At 43.7% G+C, this 19,338-nt stretch overlaps 1 protein-coding gene across 1 annotated transcript in view; it reads right to left on the reverse strand.

The window, feature by feature from the left end:
* The window catches only part of tenm1 (teneurin transmembrane protein 1), a 1,787,780-nt gene extending 1,771,845 nt beyond the window's left edge, over window positions 1–15,935 (reverse strand). The window contains exon 1 of the mRNA XM_055643570.1: window positions 15,821–15,935. The gene's annotated coding sequence lies outside the window, so the exon portion shown is untranslated. The remainder of the gene's footprint in view (window positions 1–15,820) is intronic.
* Window positions 15,936–19,338: the final 3,403 nt, after the last annotated feature.

The raw sequence follows: 19,338 nt of genomic DNA on the forward strand, positions 1-19,338 counted from the left end.
AATAGTTTGTTTTAGAAATACAGCGCGGAAACAGGCCCTTTGGTCCACTGAGTCATAGAAAACGTAGAAAATTGGTGCAGGCATAGCCCTTCAAGCCAGCACTGCCATTCAATATGATTGTTGCCAATTCGAGTCAGCAACGACCAGCGATCCCCGCACGTTAACACTACCCTACACACACGAGGGACAATTTACAAATATACCATGCCAATTAACCAAAGATCTCGGAGAAAACCCATGTGATCACAAGGAGAACACACAAACTCCGTACAGACAGCACCCGTAGTCAGAATCAAACCCAGGTCTCTGGCGCTGCAAGACAGCAACTCTGCCACTGCACCACCGTGCTGCCCGCCTACGCTGAAATAATGTAAATGTTGTACAAACTAGTGAGGCAGTGGGTATACTGTTAGGTCAAGCATTTTAGAGGCATGCCATTCTGGTCATTGATTTACAGGAATCGAATAAGTTAACATCTCTCTATGCAGAAGTGAATCTATTCACAAAAGCAATTAGTCATGCAATATGAAAACAAGCCCTTGGATCCAACTGCCCACTCTGACTACCAATCCCACCTGCCTGCCTTTGGCCAATATCCTTCCAAACCTATCCATGTACCCAGGGGCGGAAAACCCAGGGGGGACCAGAGGGGACATCCTCCCCAAGTTTTTGTGATCCGGATTTTAAAACCCGGTGAAATCTCCGCTTTCCGCGAGATAGTGGGGGTAGGACTGCTGATCGAGGGCACCAATTGGACAAGAGAGACGCGGTCAGCAGGCAATGGGGGCGGGATTTGATGATTGGAGGAGGGAGGAGTGGGGGGGGGGGGGGGGGTAGGACAGAGGATAGAGTGCGGTGATTGGAGGAGGGAGCCATGACACAGACCTGCACCTCATCCGCAGCCAGGATTGACCCCGGCCGGCTCTCTGGCGCAGTCCCGAGTGCCCCCCCCCCACCCCACGGGTGGCCAGAGAGGTCGGGAGTCAGACGGGCGCGGTGCCCCCAGGCCCACAGCCAGCGCAGAGAAGCAGCGCTAAGCACAGCTCAACTCTGCCTGTCCCGCCAGGTGAACCTACAGGCCTTCCTGGGCTTGCAGGAAATACAGCATTGGTGTCCCATCAGTCCAGATAGGGCTGTAGTTAACCCGGTGAGATAGGCAGAGTTGAGCTGTATTTAGCATTGGATTGAGCCTCCGAAGCCTTGCGCGTGTGAGTGTGCGCATGCGCGCGTGTCCGCCAAAACATTGTGTCCCCTGGTCCCCTCCATGTTTTGATAGCGAGTTCTGCTCTTGCATGTACCTGTCTAAATGTTCCTTAAACCTCCTTGGGCAGCTTGTTCCATGGGCATTCCATTTGTGTAGTAGTCGTGCAGCACAGAAACAGGCCCTTCAGCTCACCCAGTCCACACTCATCATCAAGCATCCTCTTACAATCATCCTACCCTAGACTCGTTTTTGACATGTGGGAGGAAATCAAAGTACCCAGATAAGTTATGGTCATAGGGAGAACTTGCAAACTCTAGTTTAGTTTAGAGATAGTCTGTTGCCAACCCTGATTTGTTCTAGCCTTTTCTAGTCTCTAGATTCCACTTCTTCCCCGCCTACCTCTATTTTTCAGTCTGAAGAATGGTTCCGACCCAAAGTGTTACCTCTTCTTGTCCTCCCGAAATACTGCCTGACCCACTAAGTTACCCTAGTATTTTAACATATGCCTTTGATGTTCCCCTTGCCATTTTCACCATATGTTCACCTCCATTACTTAATATATGCAAAATGTCCGCATGCAGTTAATATGATGGGACATAAGATCAACTAAGTATCAAATAACAGAATTCATATATTTATTTTTGTAAACGCCTTCTGAATATAGACGAATACCAAAATAATGTCTTTGCCACTGTACGAGAATGGATGATATTCATGTTCATACCCATTTACATTTCTTTGCATTTCATGCTCATTCAAATAGAGAATGGTGGAGGAACAGAACTAAGTATGTTTTTCCTTTGCAAAGACTGACCCCATTAGACAACATCTGGTCAGGCATATCATAGGTTATATGCTGTATATATCACCATCTTAAATGTAGCTTTCCGATAAGGATACTTTCCCTTTTCCCCACGCCGTGCAGGCAGATATGATAATATTTTGGGGATTGGATCCCTTCTGATCATTTATTTTTTCAACATTGCCAACCCTGCCACATCAGCCGCCATAATTTTCCTGTTTTTTCTTCTGAAGCCGATTTTTCTTGTAGGTTGTGGAAGTGCTAGGTACAACTGCAGGGATATACTTTGCGTTCTGCTCCCTCAACTAAAAATTACATTGAAAGATACAGCATGGAAAAAGGTTTCTTCAACCCTCCTTACCAACCATTGATCACCCGGTTCACACTAGTTCTATGATATCCCACTTTCTCATCCACTACCTGCATGCTGGGGGAGGGATTTATAGAGGCCAATTAACCCACAAACCCCCACGTCTTTGGGATGTCGGAGGAAACTGGAGTACCTGGAAGAAGAATCTCAACCTGAAATGTCACCCATTCCTTCTCTCCAGAGATGCTGCCTGTCCAACTTTCTGTCTACCTGGAGGAAACCCACTGGTTCACAGCAAGAATGTGCAAACAGAGAGCACCCCAAAGTCAGGATCGAACCCGGGTCTATGGTGCTGTGAGGCACAGCAAAAAAACAGAAGAATTATGTCGCCTTTATCCATTCTGCAACCATCAAGTCTGAATACAGTATACAGTGCCCTATAGCCCACACTTACAACGTGTGGTAACCTTTCTCATACAAAAGCAATTTCCAGTTGCATTGAAATAAATTTCAAATTTGCTACGTACAGTTTCTTAAGCACTGTTATTTCCAGCAAGTTAATTAAAACAAAATAAAATCTCCATTGTTCAAATGGACAAATAAAGTCTATCAACTAAAATGAAACAGATTAATTCATTTGTTCATTGTAATAAGGTAATAATGTCCAGATGTATAATCAGATGAAACAAGAGTCCATCTGTTCTTGTTCAAGAACTAACAGGCTTTGCTTGTTCTTTATGTTTTTGTTCCCACTGATGTGTCAGCTATCTGGATTGTACACAACATTGTGGATTAACTGTTCTCTACCACTCTGCAACAAACTTCAGACTATTTTTTTTTTTAAACCACCCATCACATGTGGAAAATCTTGCTTGCTCACCAAAAATGTTATGGCACAAGCAGGCAGGTGGGACTAGTGTTGCTGAGACATGTTTGCCGGTGTGGGCAAGTTGGGCCGAACAGCCTGTTTCCACATTCTATCACTCCCTGACTGTCTAAGTGGTACAAGGGAACAAGACTCGGACAACAAATATAATGAGGCAGTAATCAGACAAGCAGAGGGAATTTTTCATGGGGAACATGCTAAATGTTTAATATTTTCACCTATGTTGCTCAGTAAAATAAATTAAATGATCATGCATTCTATTATTGATTGTGAGACCTCACTGTCTACAAATCCTCACCAATGTTCACTTGCGCAACCACAATTATAACATAAAATACTGAGATATTGTCATAAAGAGAATTCCACAAATGGAAATTCTTCCACGCATTAAGCTGCTGAGCACACTGATAACATCATTAAAAATTTTTACTACAGAACATTTCATTCTTTCACTTTGATAGTCTCTCATCTATATTACTAAAAGCCTGATCTTGACCACTTCCTGGTGTTCAGTATATTTATTTTAGAAAAAAACGCTGCCACTTACAGCTGTGATTTTTGGCCATCTTACTCAGTCCACCTCTGCTGCACAGGACAAGAGGATTTTTCCCATTGATGAAAAATATAAGTTATTAGTGTTTAAAAAATGTTGAGATTCTCTCTCCTGAAGGCCACACCCCTTCCGGAGGGACTATAAAACCTGGAAGTGTTGAGTGCCTCAGTCAGTCTCTGCAAGATGGGGGAGCTAGCAGGTCACGTCTCTCAGTCTGAGCTATGAATAACACTGAACACATGTGTACTAAACTGAGTGGTTTTATTGTATTGTATTGTATATCTTTATTGTCATTTCCTGAGTATTCACATACCCAGAGGAAACAAAAAAACGTTGCTCAACCAGTGTCCATTCAGTGTGCATTAAAAAATAAATAGAAATAAAAATACATATATCATGAACAAATTTAACACTCTACTAAACATTCAACAGGCGTTCCGATCGGCAGCGGCACAACAGTGGCTCTGCTGCAGTGTGTCCAGGTTGGTGGTTGGTGTGCGATACTTTGGCAGGGGGCAAAGTCCGTTTAGCAGTCTTATAGCCTGTGGGAAGAAGCTGAGGAGCATCCTGCTGGTTTTGCAGCTAATGCTCCTGTACCTCTTCCCAGATGGCAGGATGGAGAATATGTGATGCGATGGGTGGTAGGGGTCTTTGATGATGGAGATGGCTCTGCTGATACATCTCTTCCTGTATATGTCCAGCAGGAAAGGGAGTGGAGCACCAATAATCCTGCTGGCGGTCTTCACAATCCTGTCTAGTTGGTGCCGTTCGTACGCCTTGCAGCTCCCGAACCAGGAAGTAATGCCGTAGGTCAATGTGCTCTCGATTGTTCCCCTATAAAAAGTCCGTAGGTGTGTAGTGGGGAGACCTGCTTTACGTAGTCTTCGGAGAGGGTGTAGTTGCTGCTGGGCTCTCTTGACCAGTGCTGTGGTGTTGGCCGTGGACGTCAGGTCATCTGACAGGTGTAGTCCTAGGAACTTCACGCTGCTGACCCTTTCCACATCAGCTCCATCAATGTGCAGAGGTGTATGGTGTTGTTTCCCCGCCCTCCTGAAGTCAACCACCATCTCCTTAGTTTTTCCCACGTTGAGAATGAGGTTGTGGGATTTGCACCAACCTGTGAGCAGCTCCACCTCCATCCTGTACGCCGATTCATCATTGTCACTGATAAGACCCACCACTGACCTGTCAGTGCCCTTAATGTGGTTTGAAAATAGTTTGGAAATGCTAAAGCTGTGTTGCCTAATTAAAGTTGACTTGCCTTCTATATAATTAAAAGTCTAATATTGACCACTTCCTGCTTGCGCTTTATATTCATTTTAGAAAAAACGCTACCACGTACGGCTGTGATTTTTGGCCTTCTTACTCAGAGTCCCCCTCCACTCATCAGGTGCAGAGGATTTTTCCCATCGATGGAATAAAAGAATTATTAGTGTTTAAAAAATGTTGAGATTCTCTCTCCTGTCAATCACGCCATGAAGCCCACGCACCTTCTGGTGGGAGGGGAGGGACTATAAAACCCAGAAGTGGGGCGTGCCTCAGTCTCTGCTAGATGGAGGAGGGAGAGGTCACGACTCGCTGTCTTTAATGGCCTTGTACCCTGCTTGAAGTGGTATGAAACTGCACTTGAATTTGTTGGTCTTGCACCCTGCTTGAAATAGAATTTCAAGGAATAGACGCGAGTCAACTGGCAGCCCACCAGCCATGAGTGAGTGAGCTGCCAGCACAACAGGCTTGAGTGACTGAGCCGCCCGCCCAAGAATCCATTCAGCCCACAATGTCCATACTAGCCCTCTGGAAACCAGCCCCTTCAGCCCACAACACCCATACTAGCGCTCCAGAAAGCCCCTCCCACTGGCCACCAATATTGGAATTGGTGGAGAGGTGGAATATTGCATTGGGGGCCAGCCCTCCCGTGTGATGCTGGAGTGGAGTCCCACTTAGTCAAGTATTTTTATAAATCTGCAGACACAAGGTACTGCAAAAGCTGGAATAACTGTGTCTCCCTCTCCCCTAACTCAGTCTGAAGGGTCATGACCTGAAACGTCACCTATTCCTTTTCTCCAGAGATTCTGCCTGACCCGCTGAGTTACTCCAGCATCATGTCTATATCTTTGGTGGAAACCAGCATCTGTGGTCCCTTCCTACACTAAATGCTACCCGACTCTCCAATTTCCTCCAGCATTTGTTTTTTCCATTTTAATATCCACTTTTTATAAAATAACTTATTTAAAGGTTTAGCAGTGTAATTATCTAATGAGAGCCAAAAAAATCCCAGCAATAAAACTAAAAAAAGTTGCCATTTCATATATTTGTTCCTTTTCTCTGCCAGTCCCAGACAAAACGATAGCAGATACTTACAATGGTTTTGTGTTACTGAGTTGTTATGAATTCAAAACAATTTCAGTGCATAATTGAGAGAAAGATCTAGTATGCGACGCTGAAGCCATCAGTTGATATTTGTTCCTTTTTCTGGTTTGTATAAAAATGATGACTTCGCAAACACTTACAATATTATCATTAAACAAACACCAGGAAAATGGTTTAAAAGAAAACGTAGAATTTACAAATCATTTGTGTGTGTTTATTGCAAACTCAGATTTGACCACAAATTCTATTCAGCCTCCTCCAATTGTGTGCTTTGAACTCGCGTTACCGTCAGAGAGTGGTGAATCTCTGGTACTCTGCCACAGAAGGTAGTTGAAGCCACTTCATTGGCTATATTTAAGAGGGAGTTAGATGTGGCCCTTGTGGCTAAATGGATCAGGGGGTATGGAGAGAAGGCAGGTATGGGATACTGAGTTGGATGATCAGCCATGATCATATTGAATGGCGGTGCAGGCTCGAAGGGCCAAATGGCCTACTCCTGCACCTATTTTCTATGTTTCTATGTTTCTAAACCAGTATCTGCATTTCTTTGTACCTGCATTACCTTCACAATTTGATTTGATTTGATTTAATTTATTGTCATTGTCTTCTATTAAGAGACAACTAAATTATTTTTCCCCCACATTCATACAAAAAAAATAAAATAAAAAAAGCTCAAAAGCACAGAACACAGTAGTCGACAACACAAACATCCCCACAGCAGCACCAACGTTCCCCACTGTGAGGGAAGGAACCAAAGTCCAGTCAACGTCCTCGCTGATGTTCCCCAATGTTCACCCGAGGTCGGAGCCTCCCGAACATCGTGTTGTCGCCGCCACGGGCGGCCCAATGTTCAGGCCCTCTCGCCGGGAACGATGGAACCCCGATGTCGAATGGGAGAACATTCCCAGCAGCCTGGACCTCTGAATCGGTCGCCTTCCACCAGAGTCCGCGGCTCCAGATATCCACAGGCCGCGCTGGCTCGCGCTGGCAACCCCCGGCAAAGGGTTCCAGGACTCCGCGATGTTAAGGTCAGCACCACCTGCCCGCCACCCACAGCACCGCAATGTTGGAGCAGCGGCCCAACACTCCGGAGCGCCAAGCGGTGATACCAGGTAAGGCCTCCCCCGCTCCGCGATGTATCGAGCGCAGCGCCGCAGCTGCTGAAGCTCTGGTCCAGTCTCGGAAGGAAAGGCCACGCCAATCCAGCTGCGACTCGGATAATAGCCGCATCCTTGCCAGGAAGCGACTGAAGAAAGGTTCCCTTACCCTACCCGCTTCCCCCTACATATAATACTGAAAAAAAAAAAAAACTACTCTAAACATAACAATAAAAAAAGACAACTAGACCATGGGCGGAGGCAACTAGTAACAGCGCCACCGGATGTCCAACATCAGTGCTTGGAGGAATCGATTGGAGGTAGGAGTTTATGCTGCTGGTTTGTAGACTACCTTGGTGGAAAACAAGATGTCATTCATCTAGAGAAGATACATTATGCTGAAGCATCTCAGGAAGTTTATCACGAGAACATGGATATGCAACATTTTGAATCGGAACATCACCTATCCATATTCTCCTGAAATATTGCTTGACCGACCAGCTGAGCTACTCCAGCAAGCTGTGTCTTTTGTAAACCAGCATCTGCAGATCCTTGTTTCTACGTATTCTTCCGGTTTACATTTGGTTAACAGCGGAGCAGTGGAGAAGGTCAAGGTCTGGCACATCAGTGCAAGGATGGGAAGAGGAGTAGAAATGCAATGCAATGGAGAGCTTGGGATAGTAATTGCAGACAGAGCACAAGTGTTCTACAAAACAGTCATATAGTCTACACTTGATGTAGTAGAGGTCACATGAGAGTAATGAATGCAGTTAACAAGGTTGGAAGAGCAGCATGCGAATCCTCGTCTGACCTGGAAAGGCTCTACAGTTCTTTGGATGGTGATGAGGGAGGTTAAGGAATGAAACATAGAAAATAGGTGCAGGAAGAGGCCATTCGGCCCTTTGAGCCAGCACCGCCATTCATTGTGATCATGGCTGATCATGGCTGATCATCCCCTATCAATAACCCGTGCCTGCCTTCTCCCCATATCCCTCGACTCCACTAACCCCTAGAGCTCTATCTAACTCTCTGTTAAATCCACTCAGTGACTTGGCCTCCACTGCCCTCTGTGGCAGGGAATTCCATAAATTCACACCTCTCTGGGTGAAAAAGTTTTTCTCACCTCAGTCTTAAATGACCTCCCCTTTATTCTAAGACTGTGGCCCCTGGTTCTGGACTCGCCCAACATTGGGAACATTTTTCCTGCATCTAGCTTGTCCAGTCCTTTTATAATTTTTATATGTTTCTATAAGAACCTCCCCTTCATCCTTCTAAACTCCAGTGAATACAAGCCTAGTCTTTTCAATCTTTCCTCATATGACAGTCCTGCCATCCCAGGGATCAATCTCGTGAACCTACGCTGCACTGCCTCAATCACAACGATGTCCTTCCTCAAATTAGGAGTGTTGCATCTCCTTCAGTTCCAGAGGAAAGTATCAGGGGATGGGGAGGGATGAGTGAACCATCGAGTCATGGCGACAGTGGTTCCTGCAGGAAGGAGAAAGAGTTGGGGAAGGCAAGTTGTGACTTATGTTGGCATGGAGTTGCAGGAGAACCCATGTTGATGAAAAAGGACGAAAATTCAGATGTCATGCAATGACATGAGATTAGATGTTGTGGAGATAATGTCCTTACAGGAGAGACAGTGACAGCGAGCATATGCAAGGTAGCTATGTGAGTTGGGATTATAGTAAACAAAGTCAACACAAAGAAACTGCAGATGCTGGAATCTTGAGCAAAATGCAAAGTGCTGGAGGAACTCAGCAGGTCAGGCAGCATCTGTGAAAGGAATGCACAGGTCTCATTGTAATTCAGGGTCCACTTTCAAACTGTTGAACAGTTCAGACCCAAAAGGTTGCCCGTCCATTCCCTCCACGGATGCTGCCCGAATTGATGCCAGTGGCTAGCTCATCTCCTGCGATGGAGACAGATATCGAAAAAGAATGGCAGAAATGATCCAAGTGAATTTGATTGTAGCGGTGGAAGTTAATTCTATTTTTCCATTCATTTCCATTTTCCCTTTCTGTATTATGGTGGGTCAGAAGCCAGATGCATGGCCAAAAATAAAGATTAATCCTTTGTTTTACCACACAACCTAACAATGAAAGGCCCGGATAGAGTGGATGCGAAGACGATTTTTCCACAAGTGGGAGAGTCTAGGACCAGAGGTCATAGCCTCAGAAGCAAAATTTGTTCCATTCGGAAGGAGGAGGAGGAATTTCTTTAGTCAGAGGGTGGCGACTGTGGAATTAATTGCCACAGTAGACCATGGGGGCCAAGTCAACGGTTATTGTTAAGGCAGAGATCGATAGATTCTTGATTTGTAGGGGTGTCAGGGGTTATGGGGAGAAGGCAGGAGAATGGGGTTAAAAGGGAGAGATAGATCGGCCATGATTGAATGCGGGAATAAACTTGATGGCCTCATTCTGCTCCCATCACTTATGAACACTTGGGCTGCAAACAATTGTGCATTACAATACAATACAGGTTTATTCATCACATTGCACATAAAGTGCAAGTGAAATGAATATGTCAGCAGTGATACAGTGAGAAAGAACACACAGTACACAATAAAAATTTAACACAAACATCCACCACAGCATTCATCACTGTGGTGAAAGGCACAAAAATTGGCCAGTCCTCCTCCGTTACCCAACTTGAATATTATAAGCATGTTTGTACATTGGAGTCTCACCCCATCTTGTCGAAAATTAAATCGACAGGAAAGTATTTGATCCACCGAGTTATCTTCTGATAGGAATCAGCTGAATTCAACCAAGTTTGATATGTTTTGCCACTGTTCCTTGGAGCCACTAGATGGAGCAGGATAATGCTGGGAATTATTCCACTTGTAAAACAGATGTGCAGATGTTAAATGTATTGATGTAATCTATATTTAAAAATATGAATATACCGAATTGATTATCTTGCTCTTTGTAATGAGGCAGCACCCTTTTGATACCCTTCTGGCCTTGAAACTCCTAGATAAAAGAAGCACTTGCTGATAGAAGATTCAAATAACTTTTTATTTTTTAAAGTCAAAATAGGATTCATGTTCCCACTGAAGTTTCTTGTTCGATCTGTTTCCATAAATCATCATGCAAAATGATTTTGGCAATAGAAAATAAGTGTTGAAGCAATAATGTTGGCCATAAACCCACGATGATTCCAAGCAAAGGATAAACATTTAGTTTAGTTTAAGTTAGAGACACAGCATGGAAACAGGCCCTTCGACCCACCGAGTCCGTGCCGACCAGCGTTTCCCGCACACCAACACTATCCCACACATATACGAGGGACAATTAATAATTATATCAAGCCAATTAACCTACAAATCTTTGGAGTGTGGGAGGAAACTGGAGAAAACCCACACAGGTCACAGGGAGAACAAACTCTATACAGTCAGCACCCATAGTTAGGATTGAACCCAGGTCTCTGGTGCTAAGGCAGCAATTGTACCGTTGTACCACTGTGCCATTATATGCACACAGTAGTCAGGAACTAGTATACAGTTGGCCAAATTTTACAGCAGTATATAGATCGGCTACAGAAATGGATGGGGAAAATGACAGATGGAGTTTAATCCAAACAAATGTGAGGCATTAGGTTACACAGAAAAGCCGGAGAAACTCAGCGGGTGCAGCAGCATCTATGGAGCGAAGGAAATAGGCAACGTTTCGGGCCGAAACCCTTCTTCAGAGTCTGAAGAAGGGTTTCGGCCCGAAACGTTGCCTATTTCCTTCGCTCCATAGATGCTGCTGCACCCGCTGAGTTTCTCCGGCTTTTCTGTGTAACCTTCGATTCTCCAGCATCTGCAGTTCCCTCTTTAAAAATGTGAGGCATTATACTTTGGGCAGTTGAAGGTATAGTGTAATGTATAATGTATAGTGGCAAGTGTATAATTAATGGCAGGATCTTTAACGGCATTGATGTATAAATCTCCACAACTACCTAAAGTGGCATCCCAAATGAACAGAGTGGTAAAGATGGAATATGGTATGCCTTCAATGTCAGAATATCGAGTTAGGAGGTCATGTTCAGCTTGATAGGACTGTGGTGGGGCCACATTTGGATCATTACATGGAGTTCTGCTCACCCCAATATGGGGAGGATATGGAAGATTTGGATACAGTGCAGAAGAGGTTTCCCAGAATGATGCCTGGATTTGAGGGGATGATCTTATAAGGGGAGGTTTGACAAAGTTGCATTGTTTTCTCTGGGATGTCAGAGATTAGGTTAAGATATGAAAGAAATGTGTGAAATTATGAGGCATAGATGGGATAGGATAGACATTCAGAACATTTTTCCCCGGGGTGGGGGGGGGAATGTCAAAGACTAAAGGGCATAGCTTTAAGGCAAGAAGGGCAAAGTTTAAAGGAGATATGAGGGCCAAGAAGAGATTGGTGGGTGCCTGGAATGCACTGCCAGGGGTGATAATGCAAATAGATATGGTGGTGGCATTTAAGAAGCTTTTAGATAGACACAAGGATATGCAGGGGATGAAGTAATCTGCATCCAGCCATAGAAGGCTTCAGAGGCCAAGTTAGTGGATATTTTTAAGGCCGAGATAGATAGATTCTTGAATAGCACAGGTGTCAGAGGTTAGACATAGAAAATACGTGCAGGAGGCCATTTGACCCTTCGAGCCAGCACCGCCATTCATTGTGATCATCCACAATCAGTCACCCGTGCCTGCCTTCTTCCCATATCTGATTCCGTTAGTTCCCAGAGCTCTTTTAAATTCATCCAGTGAATTGGCCTCTGCCTTCAGTGGCAGAGAATTCCAAAAAATCACAACTCTCTGGGTGAAAAAGGTTATATGGAGAAGGCAGGAAAATGGGTTTAGGAGGGAGAGGTAGATCAGCCATGATTAAGGGACAAAATGAGGCCTAATTCTATTCATATTCCTTATGACCTTATGGATCACGTGCAGGCAACTGAAGGGATATGGATCATGGACACAAAATGCTGGAGTACCTCAGCGAGTCAGGCAACATCTCTGGAGAAAAGGAATGGTGACATTTTATGTCGGAGCCCTTCTTCAGACTGGTATGGATCATTTGCAGGCAAATGAAGGGATATGGGTCGTGTGCAGGTGATACCTAGCACCATGTACAACAGGGTCAAAGGGCTGTTCTTGTACTGTACTGTACAATGTTCACTAAAGATCAAGTTAGAAAGAGCACAGGATTGATGCCCAGTACGAATGAACAGTTAAAATCAGGAAAGGTGGCTGCTTGCAGCAAATTCACCAGGTCAAGCAACAGCTTAAAGAAAATTAAGCTGCGGCAATCTTGATGGCTTTCCTGCGATCTCTGCTAGAAAACCCATCCGTTTCTTTCTAAAGATTCCTCTGGTTTAGTTTAGAGACACAGTGCAGAAACATGCCCTTCAGCCCATCGAGTCCTCACTGACCAGCCACTCCCTCATACTAACACTATCCTACGCACACTAGGAACAATTTACAATTATGCCAAGCCAATTAGCCTAACAACCTGTACGTCTCTTGGAGTGTGGGAGGAAACCAGGGCTCCAGAGAAAATCCACGCAGATCACGGGGAGAACGTACAAACTATGTACAGACAGCACAGAGTCAGGATCGAACCCGGGTCTCTGGGACTCGATGGCAGCAACTCTACCACTGCGCCACCATGTTGCCCACAACCTCTACCTCCTATCCCCTTTAAACTAACCTCCAGGATGAAGGCTTGGGTTAAGCACAGGTAGACATTTGGTGCTCAGATTTTTTTGCCTGAAGTGTCACTGCTTTCCACAATGTAAATGGTAAAAAGGGGTTGGAGAGAGGAAGAGGGTGCAGCATGCTTGAGAGTTAAGATGAAGATAAACCCAATTCAACATGTCTATGAAATTCATTAAAAAAAAAATTAAGTTTACTTTACATGGTCAATTTCATGCTGACCAAGATGTTTGTCCAAGCTAATCCCATTTGCCTGTGATGTGTGTATATCCCTCTGAATCTCTTCTAACCTTGTACCTTTCCAAAGGGCTTTTAAACATTGAGGTTATACCCAACGCTACAGCTTCTTCTGGAAGCCAGTTTCATATACCACCACCATGTGTGGGAAGATGTAGATTTCTCCTACGGCAAGATTCTCCAAGTTCATTGTTTATAACTGTTTTAAGTAAAAGGTGTCTATTTTTACACATCATTTTTTTAAATACATGTACAATTTTACCGCAAGAAATCTGCTTTGATTCTCGTTGTGACACATCTGCACATCAATGATTCTTTCACTCGAGCTCACACCATTTACTTAATCTCGATGCCTCTTTTTACAAGTGACTGTTACATTCCTGATCTGCTACAGACATGACACTTTTCTTGGCCCTTTCTAAACTTTTCCAAAATACATATTCAGTTCGATATCTTAACGATATCAGAGTAAACATTTTGCAACAGGGAACAAAACCATACAAGAGACAAGGGAACCCCAACTTTTCATTGTGTTATTCCAAGTCCCAAACAAGATAAAGCAAAATGATCCAAGTGCAAGATAGTCATCCTTTTATAATGTCGACCAAACATTTTTTCCTTAAAGTGTTCCTTTTAAAAAAATATATCCTAACGAAGATAGACACAAAAAAGCTGGAGTAACAGGTCTGGCAGCAAACATGAAGGGGCTCAACCCAAAACATCACACATCCTATTTTTCCCCTATAGATGCTGCCCGACCCATTGAGTTACTCCAACGCATTGAGTCTCTTATAGAACTTTATTATCAGCATGGATGTTAGTTGGTACAAACCAGCGTCTTTGTTTCTACTATACACTAACAGTTGAAGTGACTAAATGATTGGGAGTTACAAATTTTATGGTATCAAGTTCAGATATTCCATCACCTATGTGTGAATTAAGGATTACTTTAGTTTTTAAATTATCATTCTGGTTTTCAAATCCCTTCAAAAGGTCTTGACCTGACCCTTACTATTTTTGTAATCTGCTCCATAAACACCCAAGATATCTGCAATTATCTACATCTGGCCTATTACTTATCCCGGAACCTAATCACTGCACCAGCGGCAGCCAAGTCATCGACTGCCAAAGATGCTCAAGATGTCCTTCTAACCTTCTGTACGTTATTCTCTTGAACGTCAGAAACTGCACTCAAACCTACCATTATGACAAAGCTTTCGATCATTTGATCTAAAACGTCCGGACGTTACTTACTGCTATTTTTTCTTTAACATGTCTAAGCCAAAGTGTTTGCTGTGTTAAAGGAGACCTTTGTTCTCATTAAATTTTCCAGCAAAATCTGCCTTTTGGAAGCGACACAAAAACATGGGACATGGTGCAACACATGTAAAGGAGGAACCACAATTATTAAAATAATGGTGGATAACGAATAAATCCAGGCTTCAGAATAATGAATAAATCCAGGCAAACCACAGTAGGGTAAATGCAGTAGACCCAGGGGCGAGTTCTGTAGAATAGTGACAACACAATAGCAAATAAAAGTTATAAATAATAGGCAAACAGGAGAAGTTTAATAAGTTCTTAATCGAGTTATTGAAGAGATGGCCATAAGATAAAGCACGAATTAGCGTCAATTTGAGACCAAATGCCAACATGTGGGAAACCAAGTATCATTGGCCATATACGTCCTGTAAACTAGTAACAAAATATTTTATTCATTCAGTTTCACTGCTAAAGCATTCACTCGTATGGAGAAAGTGGAGGGCAAATAGTGAAAGATTTAAACAAAGCATAGGGGGAAATTCCAATTTGAAAACTCGTGTACACCTGTTGCATGGAGGCTAGATTGCTTCGCACTGCACTAACCCATGGTTTACTCTGATGCACGTGTTCCAGATATATATTTATCCTCACGTACTTTATTTTGCAATATACGTTGTTTTGGGTATTGTTTCCTTGCGTGTAAAATAACCCCCCACCCGGCTTGTAGCTGAACAAATCGTCAATATACTTAAGGAGGCAAAGCAAAGTTTGGTCTGGGAAACGACGAGGGAGGCGGTCAATTGAATCATTAGGAGAATCCTGCTCTTATGAAATGGTACTTTGAAGACAGCCATTCATCACTAAAAGCAAGGGGGAAAAACACACACACACAAAATCCCCTCAAGTCTCCAATCTGTTCCAGTCTCCCATCACAATGCAGACAATCTTGGCTGCTTGCTCTGGTTACACTCAACATCATCGCAACTCTCCACAGCTCCTCGGTGCGCTGGTACCATTAGCCTAGTTATGAGCCAAACAGCATCACTTAGCAAAAGCATTATGGCTAAATTAATCGGCACAAAAAACAAAAACCACACACATTTCTTGTCAGCAAGATTATAATTCGAGCAGATACATTTCGCAAATTCAAAAATGCAACACGTCTCCTCGGAGAAATATTGAGAAACTTTGTCCCGTAGCACAAATTACCTTTAGCCCACAGTGGCCAAAGTCCTCTGAAGGTCACATAAAGAGTAAATGTCTTTCTGCCCAGAGGGGTTTTTTTTTCCCCACCAAGGGATTCGGGTTTTTGGATGAAAAGCTGGCCCATGGCACTGGGCAGTGCCGAGCTGTTTAACAGCGATAACCGAATGAAAAGCTGATGTAGAATAGCTTCCTACCTGGTGCAAGCGGTGACTTCCTTCCTCATTAATCTGTAACCTTGTGCGCTCTCTGCTTCTCAGTGGCTGAACATTCCGACACCGATACAAATTGCACTTCAATGGGTCTGGGGAGGGCAGGGGGGTTGGAGAAAGGGGGTGTATTTAAAAAAAATGATGCGTGCTGAAATCTTCTTCAGACCGTTTGATTCATTTGACTCTGTATTCAGCTCCTCATTTCACAAGCAAACAGTTTCAAGCAAGTAAGAGTGTGTTTATCCTCAGCTCCGTTGATACACGTTTGTACGATAAACTGCATGTTCCCTGCAGTGTTGCAGGCGAGATGTGATGCGCATACCAAAGCAGCTTGTGTTACACGGGGCTTGGCGATCAAACTCCACCTCCACGTCCCCGTCCCCGGACTCAGTTCTGGGGAAGAGTTGCAGAAGGAAAAGGATGTCTCCTTTTGCTAACCATTGGTGGTTGTTCAATGCACAGCCAAACAAATATCACGACCATGAACGCAAAAAGCATTCAGCACATTGCGAGATTCTGGTTGACGGCTGGTTCCAAGAATGCACAGGTGGCTAGCTAGAACTATTATTAACCTCTAACGGGCCTTCAAAGTTTTGCTAAATTGACTATCACTAAGAATGGTCCCAACCTGAAACTTGCATATCCGTCACCCAGAGATACTGCCTGATCCGAGTTACTCCAGAACTGTGTAATTGTTTTGTAAACCAGCATCTGCAGTTCCCCGTGTCTCCAACATAAAATAATGTCCTTCAATCACACCAATTGTATTTTATCAACCAGTTTAACCCACTACATAAATTACTTTGCAGTTAGACTTTTCAGTGTCTGAAAAACATTTCTCAGCTATTTGAATTTGAACAGAAGTGCATAAGTAACTGGAACAGTCATCCCTCATACCTGGTCCAGAATTTAATAAATTCACAGTTGAAGCAAGGAACCGCAGATGCTGCTTTACAAAGAAAAAACAAAGCAAAGTCCTGGAATAACTCATCAGGTCAAGTAACATGGAGAACATAGATAGGTGATGGTTCAGGCCAGGACCCTTCTTCAGATTGATTGCTGGCAGGAGGTGGGGAAGAAAGCTGGAAAAGGAAGAGCAGAACAAAGCCTGGAAAGTTAGGCACAAAATGCTGGAGTAACTCAGCGGGACACACAGCATCTCTGGAGAGAATGAATGGGTAACATTTCAGGTCAAGACCCTTCTTCAGTCTGAGTTACTCCAGCATTTTGTGTCGACCTTCAGTTTAAACCAGCATCCGCAGTTTCTTCCTACAACCTGGAAAGTTAGAGGAGGATACAGGCGAGGGTTTTCTTTTTGACAGGCAGAAGGTTGGACAATAGCCGGAGGTAAGAGACAAGGTGTGAGATAAAAGGATTGAAGTTGCAAATTGTGAAGCCAGAGGAAGGAATGTAGTTGGAGGGAGAGTACCAGAGGGGATAAATAAGTGCGTAGGCAGGTGGGAGAGAGGGGGAAAAAGATGGTGGGAGATGTTTTTTTAGTTACATAAAATTAGAGAATTCTATCTTACGCCATTGAATTGTAAGCTACCCAAGCGGAATACGAGTTACTGTTCCTCATAGTTGATATTGTGGGACGACAGATGGCACAATGGTGTTTGGCTGAGTGTTTGGCTGGCGACCAGAAGGTAGCCGGTTCGAATCCCGCTTGGAGTGCATACTGTCGTTGTGTCCTTGGGGCAAGACACTTCACCCACCTTTGCCTTTGTGTAATGTAATGTAATTATGTGAAGCACTTTGGGGTCAATGCAAGCTGACTGAAAATGTGCTATATAAATAAGATTATTATTATTATTATTATTATTATATTAGTTCAGCACTACTTTCATTTATGAACCCCATATACCTCAATTCCCTTAATAACCAAAAATCTTTTGATGGCTGTCTCCAATACCTCAGCAACTGAGCCTCCAAAGAGAATGCCAAGGATTTATTACCTTCCGATTTCAAGAAATATTGGCTCCTCTCAACCCCGAAAGGCTCACGCTCTATTGCGAACCTTGCAAAACAATAACAAGAGGACATAACTTTAAGGGGGGGGGGGAAGATTTAATAGGAACCATAGGGGCATTTTTTAATTTTTTTTTTTTATTTTATTTTTTTAAACCACGAAGGGTGGCAGCTACTATATATGGACCGAGCGGCCCAAGGAGGTAGTTTAGGCAAGTGGTATCACAATGTTTTAAAAAACATCTGGATAGGATAGGTTCAGAGTGATAAGAGTTAAACAACAGGCGTGTGGGACTAGTTAAAATGGGGTATCATGGCCGGTGTAGGCAAGTTGGGTCAAAGGGCATGTTTCCACATTGTATGACCATGATTTGTTCAGAACATAAGGTCATAAGTAATAGGAGCAGGATTAGGCCATTCAATCACGGCTGATCTTACTCTCCCTCCTCGCCCCATTCTCCTGCCTTCTCCCCACAACCCCTGGCAAGAATCTATCTATCTCTGCTTTAAAATATCCACTGACATAGCCTCCACAGCCTTCTGTGCCAATGAATTCTACAGAATCACCACGCTCCTTCTCATCTGTCCATCGATCCCATCAAGCACATAAGACAAGATTTCTTTTGATTTTTCCAAATTATAAGGATACATGGCCAGCCTGCTTTAATCTCATCATAGGACAACATGTCCTACCACTCTAACTATTCAAGGAATCAACCTAGTGAAGCTACATTACATTCCATCTCAAGTATATCCTTCCGTGTGTAAGGAGACCAGACCTGTGTACAACCCTCCAGGTGTGTTCTTGTCAAACTACACAAATAATTTGAGTGGAATTTATTTACACTCAAATCTAATCTCCTTGGACAAAAGGCCAACACAACATTCGCCCTTAATTACCCATGTACCTGCACTGATTAATGTGCAACAACATCCAAATCTCTCTAAAGACATTTTGTTTTTCATAATTTAAAAATATTCCGCTTTTCTATTTTTAAATCATATTACATTCCATCGACCTACCCTCGCTCATTAACTTAGCCTTCCTATATTCTGTGAATCCTCCACAAAGTTCCATCATTTATCGCATGCCACCCAGGTTTATGTCATCTGCACTGATGAAAATATCACGTTTAGCCTCATTATTCAAGCGGCGGTGAAGTTGCTGCCTTACAGCACCAGAGACCTGGGTTCGATCCAGACTACGGGTGCTGTCTGTACGGAATTTGTACGTTCTCCCTGCAGGTTTTCCCCGGATGCTCCGATTTCCTCCCACACTCTAAAGGCATACAGATTGTAGGGTAATTGGCTTTGGTAAAATGGTAAATTGTCCAGAGTGCGTGTAGGTCCGTGGTCAGTGCGGACTCGATGGGCCGAAGAGCCCCGTTTCCACGCTGTATCTCTAACCCACACTAAACCAAAAAAATAAAAATCATCTTTTGGGTGGTCTATAGTCAATGTCTATAGTCAAGAGTCACTGGCGTCTCAGGCACGCTCCGGGCACTTAGTCTTTGGCTCAGTTGAGGCACAGGCTG

This window comes from Leucoraja erinacea, chromosome 12, assembly GCF_028641065.1.
Source record: "Leucoraja erinacea ecotype New England chromosome 12, Leri_hhj_1, whole genome shotgun sequence".
In the NCBI taxonomy this organism is placed as follows: Eukaryota; Metazoa; Chordata; class Chondrichthyes; order Rajiformes; family Rajidae; genus Leucoraja; species Leucoraja erinaceus.